This window comes from Nothoprocta perdicaria, unplaced genomic scaffold (genome assembly GCF_003342845.1).
Source record: "Nothoprocta perdicaria isolate Ctin4 unplaced genomic scaffold, notPer1 scaffold_127, whole genome shotgun sequence".
In the NCBI taxonomy this organism is placed as follows: Eukaryota; Metazoa; Chordata; class Aves; order Tinamiformes; family Tinamidae; genus Nothoprocta; species Nothoprocta perdicaria.
Window position 1 is genome coordinate 1883266 of NW_020454394.1, and position 26089 is coordinate 1909354.

Below are 26089 nucleotides of genomic sequence, written 5' to 3' on the forward strand. Positions count from 1 at the left end.
TGTGTTTGCAGAGCACRTGTGTGAAGTGAAACAATAAAAAGAGGTGACACGAAAGAACTGGTATGGCAAAAGTTAGATCCAAAAGATCGATAATCCAATGGAGAGCCCCTAAACACTTCTTATTTAATAGGCTCCATAAAGTCTGCTAAAATAATGATTGATTTATTCTTAAGAATGGGGGGAGGCAAAAAAGAAAAAAACACAAGCCTTCCCTCAACAGAAGCTTGCAAAGAAGTACATATATGGGAAACAGCAGAAAATTGTCCTTTACACAAAGGTTGCAGGAAACAGCAACCTCAAGAACCAAAATGTGGCATAAACCATGTAAAATAAACAAAAAACTTTTCCACAGAACAAGCTGTTTGATGTTGAAGCCATCTAACAGCYGGGTGCTGTGCATGCTGATGTGTTCTGCTGCTTTCAGTCACAAAGCTAATTAGAGTACGTTTTCATCTGATAAACCTCATTAATTAGTTAATTTGACTTTCAGTGATCCCTGCCTTCTCCGAGGAGGATGTGTGTACATTATAATTGCCCTTCAAAGGGCTTCAAAGACCATTCTTCCCTCCTGCTTCTCTCCCCAAAAGTCCCTTGGTGTGCTCAAAATGCAGTCAAGGGCCTTATCCAAAGCCAGCCCAGGATGAGATGGGATACCAGGCCTGATCAAAACTATCAAGAGCCCAAATCCCACTCCACAAATCACTTTCAGCATATGCTTTATATTAAATACATACAATTTTTTGCTGACTTTCATTGGCCTGTACCAATGTAAAACAGCTATGGGTCCAGGCCAGGATTTCCCTTTGTTACTCGTCAAGGTTGCAAAGAACAAAGCACAACAAAATTGCACATTGGGATTAATAAATTTAGGAAAGATTCCTCTTYATTACCTGTGAATAGGCACAGTGCATTGCCTGAATTCCAGTTTCATACTAATTTAAGTTGGGCATATTCTCCAATTAAACTTTGCAACATACACATGAAAACCTTGCGAAACATTTTTTTCCTCTAAAACTGCTCACAATCCAGTGAGTTATTCCAAAACTCCAGTATTCCTGTCCTGTTCCTTATATGGGTTCTTTAAACCGCTAATGGGAATTGAAAAGTTCCTCAGGGAAACTGGATAATATTTTTCAGAAAAACGTCATTTGAGGGGAAAAATGGGAACAGAAACCCCCAGCAGCTTGAGGCGAAACAGTTCAAAACCAATCCGGAACAAGTCTTGAAATATAATTTTGTGACATGACATTTTTCCCTCCCTATTAAACAAAAAGATTCCTTATGAAGGAAAAGCTGACAATTTTATCTAAGAATTTGATTTTTTTAATGAAAACAGAATAGAGAAGGCTTTTGGAAAKATGTTTCATTTGATTAAAAAAAATATTTTTTAAAAAAGTTGGTATTCAGTATTCCAAAATGAAGAAAAATCAGTTGAATGCATAAGCCTTGGTTTCACAGCCCCCCMAAAAGAGCTTTTTCATTATCTGTTTTGAATATTTACCACATGAAGTCTATTTGACATATTTTTCCTTAAAAGCAATAAATCATCTAACAGATTCAATCCCATTGCTCCAACTGTAAATTTTRATCCATAATTAATATGTACAGAATAAAGAGAGGCTGTTTGGTCACTCGCCCGAACTTGTGCAGGGGCTGTTACAGACTGCACATAGTGCCTAGCCAGAATCTGATGCTGGGTTACAATTTACTGATTTTGGTGGGCGAGGAAACCAAATTTTAAAGCACTGACTAACCCTTGTCTTTAAAACTGAATTCAAAGCAGGTCCAAGACTCCCTGAGCATGACTGTTTTCCTCTATTCTATACCAGATTTAAGGAAAGTCCCAGCAAGTTTCGATTTGCAATCTCACTTTTACCCAACGCGGCCTTTCCTTGGCAGGCCCTCGAGTTCCTCACGACCTGCACACGCAAGGATCTCCCCGCACAGCCAGAGGTGATTTCCGCATATTCAAAGCTTGGAGCCTGTGGGTTTCAGTATTTTACATTAAGAGCAAAGTACATAAGCTCTCAGGATAACCCCCCACCTCCGTTTTTCACTTCAGCTAAAAACCACCAGCGTTGATTTGCATCCTAGAGATGAACGCACTCTAAAATCAAAGTGATCTAAGCAGGAATCTTGATCATTTAATGTTTGTAGCACTTTCTGTGTTATAGCCGTTCTCTGCGGAAGGGCTGCTGTAACAGGAGCATTTTAATTGCTAAATAAGCAGATAAGATGCATTAATTAAATGGGCTGTATATATTAACATACATTTATGCAAATTCTTTATTTACAACATGGAAAATGACTCTAATGCTTCGAGTGAACAAATTTTCAGCTGTTATTTGCATCAAAGTTGCATTTAGTAAAGGCAGAGTAAAACTGACTTTAATTAGTTAAATAAAATCATCTGAAGACTCACAGGGACAAAATGCAAGACATATTTTGTTCAAGGGTCAGATTTATAAAGCAAATGAATTACTGAAGTTAGTAACTGGATTATTTCTGGTCGTGATTCCAGATTTCAGAAGTGGAAGAGTTCATCCTTTTCTCACTTCGACATAGGCCTGGCTTTATAAAACTCACTTTGTAACGTAATCTCTCTTTCTAGTTCAAAAGAACTGGTTACTGAATTGAAAGGCCTAGTTTCTGAGTACAGAGGAGAAACTAAAATCCCAAACAGGGGGTATAAAGCAGCTCTCCTGACCTGATCCTGGGTAGGGCTCGCTCCGGGATCACCACGGTGCCAGGATGCTCACACAACAGAACAAGTGCAGCGTGGAGGAGGTGCCCATTCCTCACAAAACAGCAGAGCAAACAGAGCACTGCAGCTTCAGCACACCCTAGGAACCCACAGCAGCAGCAGATTCATGGAGAGTTCGCTGTTTTCTCTTAAAAATCTCATTTTCAACCTTCTGTGGCCAACAGAAAGTCTTCAGGSTCTGCTGACCTGGGTGATTCTTCCAGCCATGCCTTTCCCTTGGAAAGGCCTTCAGAAGGCTCATGAGCCACAAAGCCCCATTTCTTCTCATCTACCTGCTCCAGCAGYCCAGCTATCTGCACTTGAACTGCTGCAGATACGGGCTGGCCCCTCTTCCCTGCCCACCTTTGCTGGCAGCACCAGAAACCACCTGGCTGGAGATCACATAGCAGAAGTTGGGCTCATCTCCCTGCGGCAGCTGCCACCTGCTCTCGCTGTCCTTCTCTTTCCACCTCTCCCAGGAGCAGCTCCGCTCTCCRGGCTGCCATAGCGGGCACATCTCGCTGTCACATTACTGACAAGCAGGAGTAATAAATAATTGCTTAGGAGATACAAGAAACACACGGTTTCAACTCTGAGAAGTTTTAGAAGTTTCAAAAATATCCCACTGATCAAGGAGGAACCTCACTGTAACCCAGGCCTCTGCTCACTAACAACCACGAAATAAAAGTGGCACCGTGTGCTTTTGTGTGCACACCAGAACAAAAGGGGACAGAGATGGTCCAAAAGATATAGCTGCATAAAAAGATACAGCTGCATAAATGATGACAGAAACTTYTGGTGCAAATTTAGGATTGCTGGGAGAAGCGGCCAGAGGCTGGAGGRGCTGAGTGCCCAGGCAGCCAGTGGGTTTGTTAAGAAGAGAGGAGAAAGGAGAACAGCCCTGAAACGGGGAAACCTGAACGGGTTTGACTAGCTCCTTCTCCTTATAAAATAGTTATGAAAAGAAATGTGAGATTATAGAACCAGCTGCAATTGGAGTGCTAATAAAACACAGGAAACCGTTGATCTCAGTGACAGCCATTTGGTGAATGCGTGCAGAGCATCAAATCCGTAGCATTGAAGTATTTTATCATTTCTTATCAATTTATCTCTAAAAATATGTACTTATGGTGAAGGTCAAGCACAGTGATTCAGAAAACCCCAGGCCCAAATGATTCAACAGTGATCCTGGGTTCACCAGAACTCTTAACARCAGAAAATACTGATGCTTTTTCTGAATAAATACTGGAGTCACTATTTTAAAAAGCTTCTCACAACCTGCCAGAAAAACGGAGACAGTATCAAAACATTTCAAAAAAGAAAGGCAACATAAGGAGTTCAGGAGCACAGAACCATTTTTTCCTATGAAGGACTTTGCAGCTTGAGGTTTCTAAACTTCAGCATCTCTAACAGAGCAACCAGCAGCAGAGAGAGCCAGAAAGCAGAACAGGAGCACAAAAGGAGGAATGGAATCTACTGGGAAAGGTCTACAATTGGTCCTGGCACATCTCAGCCTTGGAAAAAAAAAAAAACAGAAAGAAAAAGAAACACCGCAGAATTTTGTAAATATAGGTTGATGTTCACATACCAGGCTGTGTTACATGTGGTTGCAAAAATTCACTGTGTCATGAGATCATGTGCATACACCCTAAGTTATAAATTTAGGCAAGTTTTTGCCAGAACTGGTCAGGCATTTTCCTTTATTTCCACAGCTGCTGAAAAGTATTATCACATAATACTCTGTTATGCCCAGATATTTCTGTCTTTTAAAATGACCTGTGCTTCCACTTTAAAGTTTGGGCTGGAATGGATGTTTAACTCATTTTGCAAAGAATTTAGCTATACATCTCCCTTTATGAAAAAGTAACACGCTCCAGCTAAAAAGCGGTGTCTTTTTACCCCAGAAAGAAGCTCCTTTAACAGCAGCTAAGTAAATAACACAAAACAAAAACACGGAAAGGAACCAAAGTGTTTTGTAACCAGCAGAGAACAAGGGTTTGGTTTGTTTTCATAAGGTTCAAGCAGACGTTTTGTGACTCAAGTAAAATGACAGCAAAAGGGGTTTGAAGAAGGAAGGTTTCCATTAAAGAGATCTGAACTGGTTCAACAGTAACTTGAGCTCCACAGGAGATCACTTTTTGCCACCCCCCATCAGCAGTGAACTTTATTTGCAAGCTCTTGCTTTGCTGCTGAACGGCAGCTCCACAAAGTACCGGAATGAACTGATGCCCCCAAGGAGCAGCTCTGGAAGTCCCAGCTCTCTGTGCTTCCAGGCTCTGATCCCCATGAATGGCTGCAGGGATTAGATCTGCACAGAACAGGATTTAAAGATGATGTTTTCTTACCCTCTTCTGTGGGCCGTCCCCAAAGGCTGCTAACAGCTGCTGCAGACACCACTCTGGGACATGGAGAGGGCCAAACAGCAGCTGAAGACACTTCACGTGCAGGATGACACCTCAACTGCTTTAGAGGTCTGAGAGAGACACCTTGTTTAAAGTCATCCTTCATCTGCATTTTATTTATAAGTCACTCCTGATTCACAGCAAAATAGTCATTTTGGTGGTGTAAAGAAGCCGCTCTGTCACTTTCCTGCAACAACAAAAGCAGAGCAGGGAGCTCCCAGGAGCGCCTGCAGTTTCCAACCAAGTCTCCAACCATAAAATGGCCAACCAAGGGACAGGCTCAAACCAGAAGGACCAGCTCAACGGGAGGGTAACGTTGCCTGGGTCCATCCATGGTTGTTGGCACCCACGTGGATAATCAGGGCGACCTGAGCGTGATCCTGCCTGCTCCTGCAGCAGGCAACGTGGGGCAGACCTGCATTCACCAAACCTAGATGCACAAGGGTCTCCATTCACAATTCATATCAAAACCATGCTTAAAATGCAGCGTAGGTGCTACACCCTTTGCCCTGGTGCTCTATGGGTCTGTCTGGTTACCTGTTAGTTTGGGGCATCACGATTCCAACTCCAACACTGGGTGCTCTTGAGACACTCACTGAATCAGGGCTGCACTCSTGTAACACGAAGTCTTCCTCGTAGGGAACAGAATGTGTCACTACTGCTCATGCAACACAGCCAGGACCTAAATGCAAGTCTTGCTTTTCACAGCTGTGTGGAAAGGGTTTATGGACCTCTGCCTAAGCAGCCCAAAATTAGGATGTGAAGTGATCTGAGCTTGAAATTAAAGACAAAAAGGGGGAGATTCAGTAACAAGAAACAAGCAGTAGCACTGAGAGTTCTCATTTCCTTCTTCATTAATTCAACAGTCACCCGATAGACAGTGTTGACACTGATTCACTTTCGTCTAGAGCCTCAGGCAGAACTTTCAGTCTCCATGGAAAAGTTCAAAACTACAGAAAAATTTGCAAATTTGGAATAGGGACAGTCTTCCCTTCTAGGGCTGAGTCTGGGCTGCTGTGGCTAGAGGCAGCTCAACTGTCCAAAACCAGCTCTGAGCTTAAACCCTGACTTGCTGGGCTTGGGTAGCATCTGGAAAGAGAACATGGAGAACATCAACAACAACCAGTTTAATGGTGCCAGGATAGAAAGGAGGTTTCGAGCACAAAGTTTGCTAAACAGAGAGTTCTCCTATCCAGAAACTGGGCAGATGGCATCCTATTTATTATAATAACTCAAGAYAACTTTCTGCAGCCTTTACAAGGGAGGTCAATGGGAGTCTTACAGCGTTTCATACTTTGCATACATAAAAGTAGTTTTAAATACAGATCAGCCTCACAAAGATGACCTCTCAGAACCTCAAGCCATACATGCAAACACTGGGAAACTGCATGACTTGGAAAGCAAATAAATAGAAGATTTCTTTGCATATGGGTACTTTCTAGCCAATTTTTCCTCAGCTTCCCTATGGGATGTTAATGCAAATGGACACATGACTATTTCTGAAAACAGATAATAACGACTTAGAAGAGTCTAAGTTTATTTATTACACAGGCAAGAGGCCAGACACAATATTTTGTTAACTATGGCTTTATTCAAAGTAGTAAGTGGTGTATTTCTGACTTCCTTGTTTCTTACCTGGAAGAGCATTGTCCTTAGCCTTCTTTTTATGTACCAATAAAAATAATTAAGAAGAATTATCTATGTAACTCCCTGAAAGACGTCATTAAAAAAAGCTTAAAAAGGAAAAGGTATTAGAAAGGTAAACTTAGAATACAAGAGCAAAAGGCAAGAACTAGCAAAAAACTTCTTTATACCTACGCATACACTCCAAGCTGGCCAAATGCACCAACCCTTGGATGTATTTGCTTGCAGTATATTACTCACCAGGCATGTTTGTGCACTGGGAAGAATACCAGATAAAACATGTGGTTTACTGGTCTACAGAGATAATATGGTTAGAACACAAGCTCTGGTCTGCAGCAGCTTCCCTTAAGAAGTATTTCCTATTTAAGCTAAGATTGATCCTACATGACATGGCAGGTCAATGATCTACAGAAACTGCTATCCACATGCCTGCAATTTTTTAAGAAACTTCAAACACACACTGTGACCTTACTAGGTTATATACAGTATGGCTAAGTTTCCACTGCATGTAAATTTAAGATTTATTTCCCTACGATACAACTCAGCTGCACGTTTAATTCAGGGGTTAGTCTTTCAGCCCGAAGATCTGAAGGAGTTTACAAAAATATAAAGATTTGGAATAACAAGCGAGTTTCCTGTATGTTCCAGTTTCCAGGACTGCTACGCACATGTCACTGCATTACAGGAACAGCTCATTCAGCTACAGAAAGCTCCTAGGAATTGTTAAATGAGCATCTTTATAAGAATAACTAAATGAGGGACAGAAATACACCGTTTTTCCCCTCAGTGTCACCAAGTTTTTGTGGGGCTTCACGTTCAGAGAGCTAGTGAGAATGAAAGCATAAGTAGTGTTCCCCATCTGGGCTGCCCACTAAGTGACAGCTAAATAGCGCTGAAGGAAATTAGTGTGGTTTGCTTGCACAAGAGGCTTTTTTTTGTTGTTCCTTTTTAAAAAGTTAGCAACCATGTTGTAGAACATTTAGAAACAACAGAGAAAGAACCTATAGCGCTGTTTTGAGGCAAATGTTTGAGTTACAGCAGCAGGACTCCGGCACAAGCAGATTGCAAGAGCCACGGTAAGGAAGCGTCTTGGCACAAAAGCAACAGCCAATACACAACCAGAAAAGAGGCTCTTTTATAACCGAGAAGTGTATATATGACCACGTTGGATCTCCTGTTTCAGATAACAGACTTTCTCAAACTGTTTATGCAATAAATGCAGTGTACACACATGTATCTCGAGTCTTGGATGACTTCAGCCAACTTTTCAGCCTCTAAGATAAGAAGTTCTGCATTTCATGTGAACTGAAATACAAGAAAGACTCCAGACAGGTGAAAAATCTCTTTAGAGGAATGATTTCAGTGCTGTTAGTTAGCAACTGTAGCAGTACTTAGAAGTAGGTTTAATAAATAAAAACAATGAAACCTAGGAACTTGGATCAAAGCTAAGTGTCAAGATAATAAAGGTTTATGTCAAGGTTTATGGAAGGCAAGATGGAAATATCCCAGTTTGGCTCCACATGAACCAGATGACCATGGGGATTTAGCTGTGCAGCACACAAGAGTGCAAGCTTGTGATGCTGGTGTGAAAGTCAGGCAGGCTGATCACAGAATGGTTGAGGTTAGAAGGGACCTCTAGAGATCRTSTAGTCCAACCCCCTGCTCCAGCAGGGACACCCAGAGCACGGGGCACAGGGYGGCATCCAGRCGGGTTTGGAAGATCCCCAGAGAAGGAGACTCCACAACCTCCCTGGGCAGCCTGTGCCAGGGCTCTGGCACCCTCACAGGAAATAAGTTCTTCCTCACATGGAGATGGAACTTCCTGTCTCACACAGCTCAGCTAGACACTTCACAGCTTCAGTCTGTGGAGAAAATACAGATGGGAAAAACATATTCCAAAGACTTCTTTTTTTAATTGTCTCACACCTCATTTTTCTGCAGTCTAGAAGGATAATCTGACTCATCTTCCTCAGTGATCCATCAACTGGGTCCAAATTTATCAAACATGATGAAGAAAAGGTCAGCTCTAATTTACTTCCCTGCTTCCACCTGCAATCAGGTGTCTTGTATGAGACCTGTGGCATCAGGTATATTTCCAACTAAATATGTTGTACCGGATCATGCAAGAAAGCCTCACTTTGCTGCAAAGAAGAGCCCAATTTAATCCCAGTTACTCACCTGAGGACAAGGTTGTATCACTAAGAGATTTTCCCAGTTAATCCCTGCCTCACTTTTCACCYCTTTTTTCACTGTGTCCATGGCCTAGAATAGAGCCAGGCACAAACTAATTTTCAGTCCAAGCACCGTTACTTGATTCTAGGAAATATACACAAACTGATCCAAATTAGGGAACTTCAGTCTGCTTTATGCCCTGCCCATCAAAAGCAACATATGGAGTCCAGAAAGGGACTGGGAGGAGAGAGACCTGGTGCTGCCACAAGCTGCAAGGCAGATTTTCACTCACCCTTATTGAGTGTACACACATCTGTTCAATCCACCTTGCAGGCATTTCAGCCCAAGGCCTTTAACTTCTTAAGGTAGGATTTAGGCTTCAAAACATTTGACTTTTTATCAAAAGTTTGATATTCTTAATTTAAAAAAAAAGGGGGGGAGGGGGGGAAATCCAGGGAAGGAGGAAGAGGAATTAGAAAGGAAAATAGATTTAATTATAAACTCCAAGCGAAGATAAAGAAAGCAACTTTCACACAACTCTTCTACTCCCCTTTCTTTAAGGGCTTCAAAGTAATTCTATTTGAAACYGACTTGGACTTTACCTGTCTCCAACTTTAATGATTCCAGGTTTTAAAATTCCATTCAACTGCTCTTCTATTAACAATTATACTGGAAAAAAAAAAACCCCACTGCTTTAAAGAGCACTAGGCACTCCCTGCAGGGGTCTTTGATTCTCTGGTGCACACTCTCACTTATTTACYTTATGTTTCCAGTAGCTGAGCGGTGTCTAACCCACATCCAGCTGAAGCAGAGAGCACACGAGACAGCTAAGGCAAAGGAGCAGCAGCCAGCACAGATATTTAGCAATCCAGAAAACTAAGAAAAAGTTGCCTTGCCTTTTAACCAAGTGTGTATAGAAACAAAAAATGATCATTAAGGAAGTGTGGAGTTGCTTAAATTTGTGTAAAAATGCTGCTAAGAAAAAACATCTCTTCATTTTCATCAGTGATGCAAACRCACTGATTGAGAACACTAGGTAACTGCAACAAATTTCACTTTCAAAATGCTTATTCAGAGAAAGAAAAAGAAGCTCATTCTTCTCACAAAGCTCACGAACAGTCCTATGATTCATTCCAATTAAGCATGAAAATACAGTGTATCATTGGAAGTACCTTAGAGCCCCCAAGACATTTGAAAACTAGCATTAGTGCTGTGTCAAAATACAGATTCAGATACGAAGTGCTACTGTTGTTTCATCAGGTATGACATGGGATGGGTAAAGTGTAACTGCTTTTATCTTTCTGCACTTCTGTACCAGTATTTCCACAGCTTCCAAATAGACCTCACTGATGAAAACACTTTCAAATAACAAAGTGAAATGATGCAGTCATTTTAAGGGTGCTACTTCAGCCTCTGCATTACTAGTTAGTAAAGCAAGTGAGCATTGTGCTTTATGATGCAACTTTTACATTAAAAAAAAAAAAAAAAAAAAGCATTGTGGTCATTTAGTGATCCAAAGAATTTTTCAGAAGTTCATCTCATAAAGAGATGTTTATCATATGCTCAGTCCAGTTCTAATAAAAAATAATATCTGGACAGAAGGAAAAATGCAATTTAATAAACTACTCTTCATTTCCTACCCTAAACTGCTAGATTTGACACCCCCTACAAAGGTGTCAATAACTTGTCTGTGAGTCAGCTGTATTTCCATATTTAGTGCAGGTGGTTTGGGCGACTGACACAAAGAAACACAAATAACCTGTCTGAAAAAGAAGTAAAAAACGTCTAGCACGGCTTCGTTGCAGCTTTTCAGGACAAAGTGGAGTCTGCCTGATGGTCCTTCTTGGAACTTCAATTAATTTATTTATTTATTTGGATTTTTCTCAGCACTCCTAAGCTCCACAGATGCAAAGTAAGAGGCACCCAACTGGCAAGTAAGGAAGAGACTGTCATCTAACTAGATCCTGTTTCAGCAAGAAAGAGCCTTTCAGGTTGCACACTTGCCTAAAGGCCTCAATGGGAAGATGATTTCCAAGTGGCGTAATAGGTTTATGCTTGAAATATGAAGCTTTACTTGTTTGTGTTAACTTCTCATTGCACTTCCTTTTTCCAATGTTTCAACCTGTTTGTTTTTATTGGTTCAAAGTCCTGAGTTCAAGTTCTGCCCTTGCCACTAATTGGTTATARCTGAAGGCAAATCAATCCAGCCCTTGTTTCCCAATCAGGAAAATAATGGCAATAAACACCTATCTACTTCAAACAGACACTGGGAGAATTTGTTTGCCCCATTACAGTTTATTTTTCCAATACACAATGGCTCCATAGCCTAGGTATGTGCTGCTTGGCGTTTTATCTCCATTAACTGAAGAGATTATAATTTGGCAAATGGTTTGCTGAACTTCCATATTCTTTTCTAAAGTACACCATTTCTAAGTATCTGCATTTAAAAAGCAAATTAAGTACATCTGTGGCTGTTCCTCATCAACTTTCTATTAGAAAGAAAGGAAAAAATCCTTAAAGTGTAACTCTGCAGCTAAAGGTAAGTCTTAAGTCTTGCCAATTATCCAATTGATTAGGAAATCAGCTGAGATTGATGACTAGACATAACAAAACTAATCGAACAGACCACTGGGACTCAAATTTGCTTTTTTTTTTTTAAATACTTCTTCTAGTAAATTCTACTAGTTGTGGTGTTACCTGTAATAAAGAAATTGAAATGCAATAATAAAAAGAGAGGAAGGAGTTGGGAAAATAAACCCCTTCATTTAATGAAGCGCAGTTTATCAATGCCTGCTGCACTCCATGGGATGGACTCCTTATTAATGCAATTTCAGCCAATATTTGGAAGGGRGAAGCTCCTTTGAAATCACTATTTCTCTACCTTAAAGCTCAYTCGTAAACCCTTGCCTTTCAGTGCAGAGAACTGTTCCTTACAAACACAGGCCTCCCCCTGTATGCTGCTATATGATGACAGTGTAAAGAATTAAGCATTTTTTTAAAAAAAAAAAGCCTTCTTTGGATGCAGAGAAACAGTGAAAAGTGACACAGACCACAGTGTTGCAACTAGAGGGTGTTTTTTCTTGTATAATTCCAAAAGAAAGGAGAAAAAAAAACATTCAGTAAAACAACTTTACTAAGAATTGATACTGAAAAATTTTGTCAATGRGGAATGTTGTTCTCAGACCCAGAGAGCTTTATTAGCACAACATTATAAAAATGGCAGTGGATTATGAAGACACCAAACAAATACCTAAACTGTAATTTTATCAGGAAGTTTAGCTGCTTGGGTACTTATGTGACYCATTGTCACAGCAAACAAGAAGTCTCTCAGGATTTAAATACTCTCCTCTAATTTATTCCCACAAAGTTCTTTACTTAGTTGCTTTATAGATACACCAACATTATGGATCATACAGAAGTCTTATAAAATTTCACAACAAAAGTCACACCCATTACAGAGATGTTCTAGTGAAAGAGCAYTGGTCTAAGGCTTTTTATATGCCCAGTTTTCTTGGAAAATGAGACTTCGGATGTCTGCCTGTGCTCCTCCTTCCTGCAATAAATTTTTAATTGAAACTAGCAAATGGATTACATTAATTAAAGGAACATGTCATCTTGGATCTGTATCTCCTRTTTGTTGCCTAGAAGCAGATTACAAGGTAGAGGAGATGTCTTTTTTTTGCAGTTCTTCTACAGAGAAGATGTAAATCTTAACTAGCTGGAATGTATATGTGTATAGACTCCTATGAGGCAGAATGAGAATAACTTATCCTGTAAGGGGTTCAACATGAGTAAYAAAGTACCTATGTACATAAAAATACACCCACACTGGAAGTTTCAGAAAAATCTAACTCATCAACAGTTGCATTCAGTGCAAAACAGCCTCAATTAATGTCACAAAAATAAGATGCTTCACTCTTTCGTATCTCTAATGTCCATTCACTCCCTATCCCTTCCCTATTAGGGCTGTAAATTCTTTGGGACTGTCTCTTTAGGAGTTCTGCTACATGGCATTTCTGTTTCTTAGAGAGATTAAGCTTCTTTAATTCTAATGCTRGTTTTAAAAAGTTATTTCCTAAAGGACAAATATGTTTGCCCAAGAAGTTAATGCCTTGTTCAGTCGGAAGAGTGTGGGCACAGATGGCCCTGGGCACCCCTCCTTGAAGGGCAGTTAGGAGCTCGGCTGTAGCAGAAAGTCTGGAGGACACGAGCAGCAGGAATGCAGGGGGACACTCTGCAAAGCATCTTTTTCCCTAGTGACACTTGCAAAGAAATGGGGGTAGAGGGAAAGCATTTCAGCTGAAGCAGCACAGGTGCTTAGTAACTCACCCTGACAGCAAAAAGGAAACTCCTCTTGGCCCCAACTAAATTCGTTGCACTCCAGAGGTACTGGATAATAAAGCTTTTCCCCTGCAGTCACACTAACACACAAAGTGACTCGAGAACATCCATTCTGATCCTCATCCTTAAGTGCTCTGCTCAGCGAGAGGGGCATTTCACCCATCTGACAGCACGAACTCCAGCTCCTCCGAAATCCTTCCAGCTTGTTTGGAAGCACCCAGCGCAGGCACTGGCCTAGATCAGCACTGCATTTCTGCACACAAGAACAGTCTTGACCCACTTCTTGCCACATCATCTTGCATACCCAGAGCTGTTAGCTCTGTTTTATTATTCACCCCAGAACAAAGGACTGTGTATATACATGAATGCCCTTTCACTGTACATACAAGGAGAGAAAAGAATCATTCTGTTATTCCTCATCATCATCCCCCACTTGCCAACCCACCGAAAGACCCACAAAATGCCACTGCTGTGGAAATACCTCCGAGGGGCAGCGTCTCATTGGCTCCAGTTCAGAGCAGATGCTGCTGGACTCCAAGTCAGCTGGCACCCCTTGGCACCAACACGGTGAACTCAACGTCCTGAAGCACACAGGAGAACCCTCAATAACCAAATAAGCAAAAGTAACTCAATGCGGGTTCCCTTTCCGCTATACCAAATAATCTTAAAGACTGTTTCCCCTCCATAAAGGGGAAACTTTATGGAGGGCTGAGGGACTGCTTCTACCAAGAAGTCAAACATGAGGACATCTCCTTCTGAAGAATTCATGGATTTTATTTTTTACCTTGCAGGAAAGGCAACTTTAAATCTTGGGAAGAGAGAAAAGCTGAGATCCCTCCCACTAAAAAAGCAACAAGGTTGCTGGCAAACCCTTAAACCTCTTCTTATTACCAGGAAAAGCTCCACACTCCATCATTCTGAGGATAGCTCCCTAGTGCAACTGGTACAGATAGAGTGTAAATGTAAGAGCCTAAAATTTGCCAGAGGACAGAACAGAGAATTTCAGATTTATTGTGCATACAGGCGTATTGCCTCAAATTTCAGCATAAAGGTAAAATAATGAAAAATGTACTTCACCTCAATGGAAGGAATTTGTTCCTCTGCTCCTACCTACTATTTCTCTCTTTCAAGAAGAGCAGGTACTTGCACAAAAGACAGTGTTCTGGCTTCATGTTGCCAGACAAATTTAATAAATAAATCCAGAAGCTATTGCACAAAACAAGGCAAAGAGGCTGCATTTGTACTCCTTGATGTCATCATCAAGGATGTTTGTCCTGTCTGTGCAAACTCAATTACCTGGGCAGCCTCAAGCACCTCCAAGCTGAACAGTTCCATATTCAGTGCAAACTGCACTAAGACACTAYGAATCCTGCCCTGACAACTACAGGCTAAAACAAACAAATAAAGCAAGAGTAACTGCTAATATGAAGTGTTATTTAAAAATTATGAGGGTACCAGTGAACAGATGATTGCACACAAACATCACCAAGTCTTCGTGGCTTATTCATTTATCATTTATAGATACTACTTGGCATCACTGCTCCCTTACCTGCAACCTTCCCGCCTTTCAACTCTGAAAGACTCTATAGTGTAGTCCTAAATACAAAAAGGAAGCTTTTTTTCACATGTTTCAAGCCAACTTGAAACATGTATTGAAAGTAATGCTTAAGATTACAACAGAATCTGCAACTGGAACAGTCAACTACTAACCTCAGTGTTGTAACCACGAACATTACTTCCAGCTTCAGTATTCTCAGCACCATGAAACAGAGGTAGCGGGTACCCCCAACAGGGTTTCAGGTGGTATGGAAAGAGGAAGAAATGGTTCTGCTTGACCACATCCTTCCTTCTCTCACAGGTGTCGAGACTTCTTGTTCACGCATTCCCAGGCAATTTCTGCCACCAGAGCATCACCACACTGAGCAGCACGCACAGCTCTGCGCACCRCAGCAGAACAGGAGCTGCACAAAACCAGCAGCTACGTGTGTAACAAGCACAAACCAATCTGAATTTGCAGCACAGAGAAAGGAACTAACACTGAGAAACATAATTCTAGCCCAAGAGTTTCTCATTCTATTAAGAACACCTTTTTCCCTTCAATTTACACTTTTATGTTCAGACTAGATTGCGACCTTTCCACAGCTGAACCCTTCTGTTGGCTTCTATTAAACTCCAACTTACACATTGTTGAAGACAGAGGAGCTGCAGACTTCTTGCAACTTCACCTTAATTTGCAAATCTTAATTCCCACTGATACTCAAACACCTGTGTAGTGGGCCAGACTAGAATACATTTTAAACTAGTTACAGATTTTAAGAAGCATTAAGGATTTCTACCGCTCTCCTCCCCTCCTCTCACACACGCAAAAAAAAAAAAAAAACCAGGTCCTGCTTATTGCTTTTTCCAAAAATACCAGAAAAGCACCAGTGGGAATTGTATCTGACACGTTCTTTTTACCTACTTGTGAGACCAGAACAGGTATTTGCACAGTGTGCAAATGTCAGAAACAAAAAGCGCTCAGCAAAGATTCTGTAAAGCCGAGGAACTGAAACTTGCTCTGTTTAAGACTGCCACAGTGTCAGAAGGGCCTACAGGTTGGCTGCATGTTTTTCACACTGCTAACTGGTTACAAAGATAGCATAGTTCAGTTCAGCACCATCTGAAAGTTCCTGAAACTTTCATAGAGACAAGTAAGTTTTATTAAAGCCAATTAATAGTTAACTAATTCCACTGTTCTTCCCAGAACTACTAAAAACAATGTTTGCTCTCATCTTTCCTAATCTTTAACTTTTTCTTAGATGCTCTTTCTTTTTTCCTTCTTTATTGACATTACAAAAAGACACATTACAAAAAGACACATTCCAAAACATTTCTGTTTCTCAACCTCCCGAGTGTGTCACCAGGTGAAAATCCAGGACATTTCCCCACCCTCAACTGGTCTATTCCACCTCCCCAGGCCTGGCTGTTGCACCACGCGACTCTGTCAAACAATCTGCCACTTCAGCAAACTCTGTGAGGACAGTTACCACCCAAACGAGCTCGTAAAGAAGAGGCATGTGTGTGCGTATGTGTGTGTGTGCAAGGAAGGAGAGGCCTCAGAACTGCAGCTGCTCCCTCATTTCTCACTTACCCAGCGGTGGGCTGCTACTATGTTCAATACAGCTACTCTCAAAAGCTTTAAGCGACCCAGGTGAGTTGCCAGAAACTTCTCCTTAACTTGGAAGAGAGAAAATAAAGATGCCAAGACTGGAAAAAAAAAAAAAAAAAAGAAGCAAGATGGTATATTAAAGGACATAAGAACTGAGAGAGGAGAGAGTATTTAGATGCGTTTAGATGATCTGATCGGATGATGCTCCCCATGCTACCCCTGACTTTCAGACGTATCAGTGAAATGCTTTCATTCATGATAATAAAGTGCTGGATATAGCACAAAATAGCAAAATTAGTTTCAAGTGTTTTGGACTCTGACAAAACACGAGTGACACTTCACCTGCCAAAACTCGCCCCTGACATCAGCGGAGCGACACCAAGCGTGAAATGGGCCCRCAGTCGCTTTGGGACAAGAAGGGCTTTGTGCTGGGAGATACAGGGCATTTGTGGTTGCTTTTAATAAAGCCTGGCAAACAATCGCCTATTGTCGCAGAGCAAATATCACTGACAGCRAGCAAGCGGCTACCGCGCTCGCAGGACACGCTGCCCGGCCGGGTGTCGCTGGGAAAGCATCCACCGACAAAGCCAGAGATTCCCCGTGCCCTGTTCATGCCGAGAGGTTAAAGACGGAGCAACCGCACCTCCAACCACCCAGGGGAAAGCCCATTTGACGAGTGCTCCTGCACACTCCTCTGCCAAGTCAACCCAAGTTCAATATCCTAGCGGTGCTGTGGGTTTAGTGAAAAATGTACATCCCAGCGCAGCTGCCGGGAAGTTATCCGGCAGCTCCGGCGCAGGCTACACGCTGCAGCGCTACCAGGCTTGTTCGGGAGCGTTTTTCCCTCGTTTTTCTGCCTGTGCCTGTCTGCAAATTCACAACCGATGCCAGAAGTCCGCGTGTTTCTCCAGTCGAATTCCCCTGACAGGAGCCTGCTCGGAGACCAGCCGGGACCGAGCACCACACGGACACAACCACCGTGCGCCGGGCCGGGATAAATGAGTAAATGTGAGGAACGAGCAAGCACGAACGCTGCAGCGACCCACAGAGAGCGGCTGGGCTCACCCATGGGATTCACGGGCCTCAGGATAACCTGGAGCTCCGGGATGTGCGGGGAAACTCTGACGGGACTGGGGCGGCGGGACGGGCCGTGGGACCGGGCCAAGTTGTGCTGCCGCTCGGCGGGCCCGCGGGTGCCGCTGGACACGGATCCCGGGCAGAGGCTGGACACCGATCCCGGGGCGCCGCTGGACGGGGCCGGGCGGCGGCAGCCACGCTTCCCGCTTCGCGCCCCCTTCCCGGGGGAGCGCGGGAGGCCGCGGCCCGCGCGGGGCGCTCCGCGAACAAAAACACCCGCGAGGCGAAGGCAGAGCGAGAAACCCCACGGCATAATAACAATAATAATAAAAATAACAATAAAGCCCAGCCGGGGAAGGAACCGCCCCCGGGAGGGCAGCAGCCGTCGCCCCCCGCCGGCAGCCGCGGGGAGCGGGCGCATCCCCGGCGGCCGCGCAGGGCCAGGGCCCCTTTGTTGCGGCTCCCACCCTCGGCTGCTCCCTCGCGAGAAGGGCGGCGGGCGCCGAGACGCCCCCCTGGCCCCCTACCCCACGGGCGGCCGCGGGGGCGCCGCTTTGTGCGGCGGCACCTACCTGGCGGGCACGGGGGCAGGCGGCGCCCCGCGCGGAGCCCGGCTCGGAGGAAGGAAGGAAGGAAGGAAGGAAGGCAGGGAAAGAGGGAAGGAGGCGGCCGCCCGCCGCCGTGAGCCGCGCTGCCGCCGCTCCGCTGCCCGCCGCGGCCTCGCCGAGGGGAGCGGCGCGGCCCGGGGGCGGGTCCCGCCGCCGAGTCACCGCCCGCCGCCCCCTGAGGCGAGCGGCGCCCGCGGCCCCTTCCTGCCCCACCTGCGCGCGGCCCCTGCTTCTCCGTGGCAGTTTGCTTTTGTCCTCTGGGAAACCGCACTCCTTCCCCGTGTTTGCCTCATCTCGCCGTCACGTTAAGGTCCCCACGCAGAGTGGAGGTCACCAGGGACCTCTGGAGACCTCCCAGTCCAGCCCCTGTTCCAGCAGGTCCCCTGGAGCACCTAGGACAGGAGCCAACATCTCCAGAGCAGGAGGTGCCACCAACTCTCTGGGCAACCTCCACAGCCAAAAAGTGCAGGAGAGCTGGTCCTTTGGCCGAGGTGGAAGTGGCGAGATACCACCTCAAMATATGTTTTAAACCAAGTGAGAAACAGCAGGTTTCTCTGGCTGGTTCTGAKTTTGGGAAGGAGCCCGCCAAGGAGTCCTCAGGGGGATGAAATGCGAGTTTATATCCCACGGCTGGGATTTCATCAGCTGTTTTTGTATGTTTATCCCCAGGATTATTCCGAGTTTCCTGAGAGCAGAGGAGCTCACAGTGAAGTCACAGGAAGCTTCTGGAACTGTTGGACCATGGCGTGGGGGCAAAGCCACGTGGAACATCAGCATCACTCTGCACAGAGGTGGACACGTCCCCTCCAAAAACCCCATGCCTCAGGACCCTCCATGAGAGGAGCATGGGGTGTTCAGCAGGTGGTGCTATTTCCAGAAAATGACTCTTTTCTGTGGGGCAAGGCGGAAATCCTGAGCAATTTTATTTAAGCCTGCCCATGTCTTTGYGTGAGGCTGTTCTATCACTAGGAAGAAAAAAGGCAACGACAAAATACCTGTGTGAAAGCTCGYGCGTGGATGCCAGCCAGGGCATGCATGACCACTCTGCTCTGGCTCAGTTTAAATCAGTTTGGGATCAGCTTTACAGATGCCAAGCACCCATGGATGCAGTAGGAGCTATGCTGTGAACAAATAAAATATTATAAAATGCTACCTGCTCCTCAGAAAGTGACTAACAGCATCACATGTTGGGCTCCCACTTTCATGGCCAGTGTTCGCAGTGTTAGCCTTGGCTACAGCCAGCCTCATTCCCCAGACGCACTTTCCTTCATGGGAGTGTTGCGAGATACATTTGTTCCTGTATGCGACACCCATGGATATTACAGAGGGAAATACCTCATAAAAAAAAATGGTTATTTTTTATTAAATGAAGTATAATGTTGTACGTAGATGAATGAGGAGTATAAATATTGAAGGGATCTCTGGTCTGCGAGCAAACCCTCAGTCTGAGGCTTTCAGGGTGGGGGCAACTGGTGTATGATGGAAAAATTGTGAAGGACAAAGAAAAGGAGCTGCAAGGCCAGCTGGAACACTGGCTTTCCCTGTCTTTTGTATTCTTGACCTTACTGACCTCTCCATATCATTTCTATATGTAAGCATTAGCCATTCGTCTCCTAAAGAGACTTTAGGACTGATCAAGTTTTTTATCTCTCTTGCATTAGACACCGCGCAAGCCGTTGTCCCTGCTCTGAAACCTGACACTCTCCATCAGTGTTTCCTGACCCTTTCTTATCTCAGACAGCTTTTTTTTTTTTTCTTTTTTGCTGTGATATGTACTGTCTCCTCCAACAGATACTGCATATCCACACCTTTAAATGGAATGTGACACTTTGCTGAAGCTACCTAAAATTCCTGGGTATTTTGCCATGTCTTGTCAAAGAGGCACAGGCATTTCTGATGGCGATAGCTGCCTTGCTCCAGTGTTACATTCAGTTAAGTGTGTAGTTATGTAGTATTGCTGACCATGCCAGGTGCAGATTTAACAAAGTTCCTCCCCACACGTGCCAACAGCCTGTGCATGAAATGACTGAAATGCCTTGCAACCCCCCTGGCTGTATCCAGACTCGAAAACTATCGCTGAACATATGTGAGAAAGACAGAGAGGCAGGAAGTTGAAAGGAGTCACCAAGAGCGCATTTGAGGATCAGTGATGGATGAGATCAACCCTTTCTCCTAGTGTCTGGCTTCCTTACTCAGTCATCAAGTGACAGCTCTGAGTCAACCCTCCCACAAGCAATTTAAGGGATGGGACTGGGGCATTTTTGTTACCAGTGGGGCTAATGTTGGCACAGGAGCTGCCAGGTGACCCAAATCTGTGGGTGGGGAGGAAGTGGTAAGGGCTGCTACCCATGGATCCAGCCCAGCTCCATCCCGCAGTGAGGAAAGGGGACACCTGAGGATTGCACTGTGTCCCGTGCATGAACCACTCAGTTTCCTGGAGATAAACAATTTGAGGTGCCACTGCATTATGCTCATGATCAGCCTTCTTCTGCCAGTTATGTGAGTGCTAAAATTAAAAAAGAAAAAACCCAACAACAACAAAAACAAACATTTCAGGAAGCCTCAGGGATCTTTCTACATGAAAAGCACTACATAAGACTTCCTCATTTTACTTTAAATGAAGAGCAATATATTGGAATCCAAGCYATGAATAAACAGGCAGCACTTTAGAACAGCTCTCAGACAGAATGATGTACTGGAAATGCTTAGCTAGATAAATTCTTTTTTATTAATATTATAGCCAAAAGTCTACAGTCATGCTATTGTCTAAGCATCATGGGATGTCAGTACTTTGGCATTATGATGTCTTATGAATCATATCTTATATATTTTAACTGCCTGTTGGCATTTATATTTCTTTTCAGTCAAGCTTCAAAATTAAAAGCAGGATCATCCCTTAATTACTTGAGTTGTCATCTTCGTAGCTATAGGGATTGCATATTACTTTGTGTCTCATCATCATACCCATACTGCTTTTGAGTGTTACTACAATATAACCTAAAATAATAACATTTTTCATAGAACCAAAATGGAATAAAGGGTCAGCTGCTGTGCAATTCCCCTTGCTTCATTTTAGCTGTATTAAAGTAAATGTCTCATTTAAGCATTTCATGCAGAGTGGTCTCAGAGGGAGATTCAGGCCTCCTGCRTTAGGTTTCCCCATCAGAACTGGATACGTGTTTCTGCTGATTGTAAGAGATTTTCATGCTTAGAAAATTATCTTAGAAAATTAGCATATAGCTTAGAAATTTTAGAGCTATATGTAATTCCTGCTTCCACAGTAGCAAAATGCCTGCCCATTACCTRCCTGCATTTGTAAACAGAAGATGAGCACTGCCAGAGAGTGTGCCAGTATTGTTATTCCAGATTACACAGAGAAGCACTGACTTGCACCATATGAGAATGTGGCTTTCTTTGTTCAAATCTACCTTTTTTTTTTTTTTTTTAAGATTTTTAATTTAGTAAATGTAAGTAACCATAATGTACATTGCTATAACAATTTTCCGTAATTCTGCAGACACATCAAGTAAGTATCTGAAGAGACATCAATGCATGTAGATACATATATATAGGAGCTGAACAATACGACATTTGGGTTTGCAAGATTTTCTTTACACAAAGCCAGGGGCATGAAAGGGATTTCCTTAGGTTTTCCTGTGCATTAATAATAATAATAATAATAATAATAATAATAATAATAATAATAATAATAATAATAATAATAATATCAGGATGCCACCTTTGCTTTTTTTTTCTTCTTCTGAGCATACAGCGAAGGGAAATAGTTCTGGATCAAATCACAAAGAGCAGTGAACAAAACAGAATACGCTTTACCCTGACACTCCAGAGTTTAATTACCCAGTGTGATGCATCTTTATGGAAGAAGGAGACAGATAAATCCCATATGTTAATAGCTGGCCCCCTGTAGCTGACCTTTGGCTCAAATGTTCCATATTGTGATTAATGCTGCACAGTTGGATCCAAAATGTGCTCATTCCACAGGCAGCAAGGAGGGATTCTGTTTACCTTGCAACAACAGAATTTCATTTCATCGCTCTTTTAGAGACCAATTTTATTGCTGCCTGTAGATTGCCCTTTGAAAAACTGCTCTGGGCTTCTTCAACTAGAGCTTTTAAGACCCAGCTTCTGTTACTGCCTCTGCTAGTGGCTGGTTGGGCAACCTGAAATAAGTAATTTTATCTGACTATCTGTTCCAGTAAAAGAGAGAATTACTGGCTTCTTTGCTGATGCAATTTTAAACCTGCAGATACAAAACACTAAACAGGAGGTTTGTCTCCAGAGAAAATCAGACATTCTCCTCTAGAACCCAGAGGTTTCACAGGATTAGGTCAGAAGATGATGCCTGCATGTGGCTCATGGATTTCCAGCCACCTTCTCCCTTTTTCTTGCAACTCTATTCATCTAGAGACTGTGTCTTCCTTCTCATGGTGTTACAGTAATCTCAATCATTCTAATACCATAAATTGCAAGATGGGCCTGACAGAGAGCAGCAGGCATTTGTACAAAGAAATCCAGATTTCTGAGTGGAGCTGGCAGTCTGATCCTGAAGGCACAGAGCCTAGAACTTCTCTATGGACCTCATGTGCATCCCATATATTAAAAATACTGAGTGCATAACACTCCATGGCACTTTTCTAGGGAAATCAGATCCTCAAACATATGGTGGTAGGTGGGCTAAGAACTGTAGTGTAAAACATCCAACAGATTCAAACACCATGTCTCTGGTATTTGCTATGGAGTTGAAACCTTGAGACACAGTGGTTGATAGTAACAGTTTCTCCATTCGAGTTCTCTAGAGTCAGGTCTGCCATTGAAAGACTTACCCAAAGCTCGTTTGCTAAACTTGCCATCGCTAAAATTGCCACAGCCTTTAGATGTAGTTTGAACACTCATGTCTGGTTTGCTCCTGGATGTGAYGAAGCAACAAAGCTATGTTGAAGACTTGGAAGCTACTCCTTCTCCCATAGAGATCACAAGGAATTTTGCTTAGGCCGGGCCTATAAAGACATGCCCAGCTGTCTTCCCAGGGATGACACAGAAAAAAAATCTGTAAATACACAGCTGTAATAGCTGGAGAGGCAGAAAAGCGTGAGACAAAACCTCCGAGGAGGTCCGTCCCTACCTCCAGCCAGGACACATCTGGACCGCAACACAGGCCGGGCTATTTTGTTCACTTCCTTGCTATTTTGTTTACCAGACATGACAGGCTGATTGTGCAGGGGTGGCCTAGCAGCCATTACAGCAATCTCACACCGTTTCCCATTACAGCAAATAATCAAGTGCTCTTTTCCCCATGAAGGGAAAGATAGACAAGATACCCTCCATGCTCTGAACCATGAAGTAGATGCAAAYTGAAAATGTCAAGCAGCTTTTCTCTGTCTGTCCTGTAGCAATGATTGCACTCCACTGATGTTCCATGGGCCACATAGACCCTTGCAGAGAAACATGTGGACAGAAGAAGTCACAGGGTTGTGAAGTGCTTGTTAAATCCAAGAACCCTAAGAAATCAATAGTGGCCCTTCTAGCTATGCCATTTCCAGCATGCATAGAATATATAATCACCAGAATATATAAGCATATATGTTTTAAAGATGAGGAAATGGAAGATCTTCATTTTGAAAGAAGCCTTTGACTCCAACAAATCTGAAAACAACAGTAAAAAAACAAACTTGCTAGCATTTGGTATTTAAAAAGCAGTGTTTTTGATCTTTTATGTGTTGACTTGGCTACGGAGGATTTCCTGTGCAGAAATCTATGATCATGGATTATTGTTGTGCATGACAGTAAGCCTGGTGCAAGCTCGACACCCCAAAATTGGCAGTAAGCTCTTCAGAATCAGTGGGGGCATTAAAGTTGTGAGAGCATTAAAGTTATGAGAGTGCCTGGCTCCCTTTGCACGCACAGATGAGCTCTGCTTATGCTACTGCTGAGCACCTTAACATCAATCCTTAACATCAGCCTAGAGGCTTTGTTTTTCCATAAAGTCCTAGAAAAGCAGGAAAAAAAAAGAACACACAGAATGGCAGATGACCTAGAGAAGTGGTAGAGTTGATGGACCCTCTAAGTCAACCCATTAGTAGCAATRCTGGGAGCAAGATTCATAGTTATTCATGGTTCTCATTTGTTTAAGGAGCAGGTACCTTGCAAACTTGAGTTTGTCTCCATTACAGGATTGATTTGGGTGACTGTCATCAGTGCACAACAACTCGGGCTAGCCAGGAATGTCTTAAACAGTTGAGCTGCAAACTGCCTGCATGACATCTAGCCCTGCATGCCATGAGGGCTTCTGGGGGCATTTTTCCTGTGGAAGTTGTGCTAAAATAAGTTCAAAGTCTAACTGATTCTTTCTTACTGAGTGATTAGTCATGGGAGAACTTGTCTTGTTCTTTAGACACATGAGAAAATATGTGGGAAGAAACTGAAGGGACAAAGTAAACTTAGTATCCCAAGGGAAATCAGGACTTTGGCTGCTACCCACACTTCTAGCTATGCCTTCAAAATCAGATAAGTGTCTTGTATACTTGTATACTTATATATTCTCATAGTCAAGGGGCTGTGGGAAACGCCATATCAGAGCCTTCAACAGTGAAGATGCTGTGAAGATATTGTGTGACCACAACACATCCCGGATTTTGGACGATTCTCCAATTGCCAATTCTGATACAAATCATAAGAAAAAGTAATGAGACAAATATTAGCCATTAACAAAACAGGTTTTCAACATTTTCTCCAATTTCCCACTGAAATAAATTATCTAACTCTTCACTTTTATTTTCCACCCTCTGTGGTTTAGTAAGCAGCTGACAATCCTTATAAAGAAATCAGCAGGTTGATTGAGGCCGTGACTACCCTGAAGTCCTCTGAGGCTTCCATATTGACTGGCCATATCTTAGATAAGGTTGCCAGTAAATTATAGCTCTGCTTAAGAGCATCTGCCTCAGGGCTGCTTTCCCCTCATTATAAAACCTGATCTAATTCTGCATGTCTCTTCAATTATAGGAGGCTACAATACAAGAAGTGGCTTCCCTAGTGAACCTGAAATGAAATAAACTATTCCTAAGTAGCCTAAACATGAATGCTCAGGACTGTGGCTTAGCATTTCCAGAACAGTCTCCTTTTGATATTCATGTGGTTTCCAACTGAATAACATATCACGACTCCTATTAATGTTGACTGTTATTTCACCACAAAAAAATGAGTTGCAAAATTGATGTCCAAACACAGTCAATAGAAAACTTGTAAGCATTTCTGTCTGGAAGAATCGTGTGTGACAGTTCAAGTGATTTCCCTAGAAAATGCAATGGATAAATCACTTGCTTTAGGATCTCCAATCTGCAATAGCAACCCARCTCTTGGGTTGCAGGGTAATTTGGATACGTCAGTGCTGATGGGGATGAGTTATTGCAGTTTACAATTCTGTGAAGAAAACAGACTCAGTCCTGAGCTGAAAGAGAGTGCAACTGCACAGGTACAAAATTATTTCATACCCTACCATACTCTCCAATCAAATAAAAGACGTTAGATCCCATTGGATTCAAACCCAAACGTGCCACTTTCAAGGTCCTACCTGAGCTGTAGCTTTCCTCAAACACCACGTTTTGTGAGCAGCCTCTCATTGGAAAGTGTATTAAGCTGCATGCTGCCTTTGAACAAATGTAACCACTGTGTTTCAGCACTASCAGATAGCTTAGTTTTGTTTATGGCTTTGTCCTTCCATCTGGATAAATACAAAGAAACAGAAGGATTTATTTCATTTAGGGGGCAAATTTGCCTCTGGCAAACAAATTAGTGGAGCCTGTGAACCCAAGCCAAGAGTTATATGACAGTTTGACTGAATGTAACACTAATGAATTATTCTAATTGTGCTTTAAAAACCCATATTATGTTTATTCCAGAGCATTTATTTCTGTCTAAGGAGAGCTTATTGTTCACT

At 43.0% G+C, this 26089-nt stretch overlaps 1 protein-coding gene across 2 annotated transcripts in view; it reads right to left on the minus strand.

Annotated features, from left to right (window-relative positions):
- Window positions 1-18143, minus strand: part of FAM107B (family with sequence similarity 107 member B) — a 53251-nt gene extending 35108 nt beyond the window's left edge. Inside the window, exon 1 of one of the 2 annotated variants that reach the window (XM_026033309.1) lies at window positions 18100-18143. The gene's annotated coding sequence lies outside the window, so the exon portion shown is untranslated. Of the gene's footprint in view, window positions 1-16432; window positions 16492-18099 lie in introns of those variants that run through there. The other variant, XM_026033308.1, reaches the window with a different exon arrangement.
- Window positions 18144-26089: the final 7946 nt, after the last annotated feature.